General features: G+C 36.0%; 1 long non-coding RNA gene across 1 annotated transcript; it reads left to right on the forward strand.

The window, feature by feature from the left end:
* The first annotated feature begins 715 nt into the window (after positions 1 to 715).
* LOC118598822 lies at positions 716 to 2,960 on the forward strand. The gene is made up of 2 exons (XR_004947990.1): positions 716 to 1,215; positions 1,973 to 2,960. It is a non-coding gene; the product is annotated as an uncharacterized LOC118598822 (long non-coding RNA).
* Positions 2,961 to 3,859: the final 899 nt, after the last annotated feature.

Genomic DNA, 3,859 nt, shown 5'->3' on the forward strand with positions numbered 1-3,859 from the left:
TTGCCTTATAATTGTTATGAATGTATAGTTTTAATTTAATGAATATAATAGAAATACTCGGAATTAGTTGTGGTTTGAGGAATATAATCCCCATGTTTGTAAAATGGTGGTTAAACTCAACTATAACTGAATGTGCAGACAGCACATCATCAGAGTATGTGTTTTTTACTTAATTATTTCAAACAAACTTGTAGTTTATCCATACTTTTACTTGGTATTCTTGCTCTTTCTGCTATGACAGACTGCAGGTGGTTAATTCAATTATTTTTACTAACTTAAGTTTAAGTGACTCATTTTTTTTTACGAAGTTGTGCCTGTCATCAGGGAATTGTGGGATGCGATGTTGCGATTCCTGTGATCTGCGTTTTGATTGGTTGGATTAGTTCCGGTTCTTGTCTTGCTGTGAGTTGTCGGAAGAAGCCTTGAGTGATGGCAGAAACGTTTGTTCTTCGGTTTCTGGCGCTGATGTTTGGATATTGAGTTATTGGACTAACGTGAGTGCCTGTTTAGTTTAATATCATTTGTGGTGACCTTGGATTTCCATGTTAGCGGGGGAGCACTGTAGCCGAGTTAGCCCGCCGTCGTTCTCCTACGGAAATGCGCCTCGTTAAACTACATGCACACCGCGTTCAAGCCGGCACTTTCAATGAAATGTCCGTCGATTTTGAGCTTCTGTTATGACAACGAAATCTGACCGCGAGCTGACATGAGGGAGAAGAATGTGTATCTTATCATTATACTTTGGTAGACTCGGTACATTGTTTACATGTAATTCTCATCTTTAACAAAGCATATAAAGCAGTGCATGCATCTCAGAAATGTCCATATACATTTATTTATTTAATATTGCAGGTCATCACCACCAAAGCAGGTGAAAGAAATCTACGCTGGGGGATTTGTGGTCTTCTTTTCAATCTGAGTGACCCTTCAGGTCGTGTTCATTTCTCCAGGACCGGTCATGTAAGCCACTCAAAAAAAGATGTTTGGTATCTTAAACATTTCGACAAGAATGTTTTCAAATTATTTAACTAAAATAAGAAACAGATACTCTGCTGACAAAGTTTTTTCAAGTTGTGAATGTGAAACTACAAATGTGATGTTTGCTTTGTCTTACAGGACCGTTACTGATGGTGAGAGTGGCACAAGCTACCTGGCATGGAAGATTAAAAATTATTCAGGGATCTGAAGCAGGACGCAGATGAGCATCACACAGAGGTGACACTACAATTTTGAAAGAGTTAAACAATTTTGGAATTAATTTTCATTTAAATAAAATTTGCTTTGTTGTGAAGAATCATCTGGAGGACCATCTCATGATGATCAGATTGGAGGAGCAGCTATATGTCCGTATCTCAGTGATCAATTTTGACAACTTCATATCCTGCATTAGTCTAAGGAGGGAAACAACAAAATTAAATGAGGATTTTTTTTTTTTTGGTCTTTATTTAAAAAAAAAAGGAAAATGCATGAATATATTCAGTACATTCAACGATCAATCAGCCAGCTTTTGCTCTATGTTGATTTTGGACCTCAGCCTGTCAATGTTGCCAGATAGTCAGTTTTTCCAGTCCAAAAGTTATTTAAAAACAGAGGGCTAAAGAAAGTTTTTTTTTTAAAAAAACATTGCTCTCAAAAAGAAGTCACGCGAAAAACTACGTTGTTGCAGTAAAGTTGCTGTAAAATTGTGAAGTTGATGGATGTGCAACAAATCGCAAAGTTTGCTTGAATTTCCAATAATGGTTGCGATCGCAACATTGCGAATTCCTGGATGGACTATAATGTACTTTGTTTATAAGTATTTTTTATAAATAGGAATATCTCGAGTTGAAAGACATAAATGACTGTTTTTCATTAATGTTCTATTTTTATTAGTAGGTTTCAATGACCTGTTGCTTTGATGTGTCTGCGTGTGTGCATATATGTATTGAAGCTTTTCAAAAAAAATGAATCTCATTCTTTGTGTCCATCATAGGTTGGAACAAACATTGTGGAATACCTCCAGGGGGTGGAGTCCAGGCCCTATCCGTCTGTTCTGACCCTTGGACAAGTGACGCAAAATTGTTCACAAGCTTTTTCTGTGATGGCTGGTCAGGGATACCCTGAAGATGCACTGGGGCAGTTGGTGTCTGCTTCAAGACATTTTATGTTTGATATCAACTACCCCATGCAGTGTGCCTCTTCATGGGAGTTCCTCCAGAAAGTGGTTTATGACATGGAGGGACCAGAATCTAACAAAGTTAAGTTTTTAAAGACTGTCTTAAAGAATGTCAAAGTGTTTAAAAAAAATCTGAGTTCATAATAGTTTCTGAAAAAAAAAAACATTCATTTGTTACAGATGCTTTTTCTTCTACTTGCAGAAAAATTGCTAACTACTACTTGTTACTGCTGCTTTTTTGAGAAAGCATTTGTCTTCTGTATTTTATTGGTACCCCTTTAAATGGTTTGTTCATTTAACCCAAAACTTGGGTTTGTGGAATTAACCCATGATTATGAGTCAAATAAACTCAAGAGTTGGGTTCACTAGACCTTTAAATTGGGTTGTTAATTTAACCCAATATTTGGGTTGGTGGAAGCAACCCAAATTTCTGAGTTAAAATAACCCAACAGAAAGTTAGTCCCTTTTCAACCCCTGGAGTTGGGTTAAAAATAACCCAAGTTGGGTTATTTTTAACCACTGAGTTTTTAGTGTGTGGATTTCCTTTTTCCACTCTACAACAATTAAGAAAAAAATACAGAAAACATGGTCAGGAAAGCTGTAATTTACCACATCAAAACAAAAAAAAAAACAAAAAACAATACAGTGAGGGAATAATTTTCTGAGCAATCCATAAAATATTGACCAAAAACTTCTTACTACCATCTCAACATACCTTATTCCACAGATAAATCAAGGAATTGCAAAAAAAAAAACCCAAAAATAAATAAATAAATAAGATGGATTTTATACTTCTCTTTAAACTATTTTGTTAAATTGATGATTTTGAAGACTGATGCAGCAGAAGAGAAATGGAGAAAATAATAATTTTTGAGTTCCAGCGCTATGAACTGTCACTATTTATCGAGCTTTGGTCTAAACTCTAAAGGTAATACTTACAGTTTCAATACATTATATGCAGCTATCACTACATAAGTGGAAATGTACAAACCTGAACAACCCCTTGTCTAAGTCACTAATGGAATATTTGGGGATTTTTCTTTTCCCTTCTTCTCCTTCAAACAGTCGCTTTTCCAAGCCTGCAACCATTTTTGAGAAGTAAACAGGAGACTAATATAACAAATGTAATCATTCTGAAGTGATCCTTAACATTAAAAAAAAAAAAAACAACAACAACAAATGGATTTACCTGTGAGAAACTCCAGCCTTAAGGCCCCTGTATCAACCCCCGCTTCTCCAATGAAGGTAATTTTTAGCGGGTTTACTGGGGATCCAGATTTTTGTCGTTGCCAAAGCTTCATGCCCCGCTCTACAATGTCCTCTCTTGACACACAGAGATGGAACTCTCTGCTCCTATCAATTTGAGAGGTCAGCCAGCGCAGAACATCTTCTTCACTGTTAAAGCAGTGTAAACTAATCAATAACTTGCAAATCAGTACAGTATAAGAATTGAAATCATATATAAAGACTCAATATTTACCATAATATTTGGTACACCTCTGTAGAGTCTTCCAGCGTGTCCTTAGGGTCAGCGTTTGTTACCAGAGGGCAATCAGAGCTTACAAAAACAGACAAAAAAAAGACTAGTTATGTGCTTTAAGAAGAACAATCTGACAAAAAAGCTTATTTCTTCTCATTCAAAAACATACCCAACTTCTCCACAAAAACTTGCGTGCATAGATATTTCTGATTTAGGGAACATTC

The sequence above is a fragment of the Oryzias melastigma genome, linkage group LG6 (assembly GCF_002922805.2).
Source record: "Oryzias melastigma strain HK-1 linkage group LG6, ASM292280v2, whole genome shotgun sequence".
Taxonomy (NCBI): domain Eukaryota; kingdom Metazoa; phylum Chordata; class Actinopteri; order Beloniformes; family Adrianichthyidae; genus Oryzias; species Oryzias melastigma.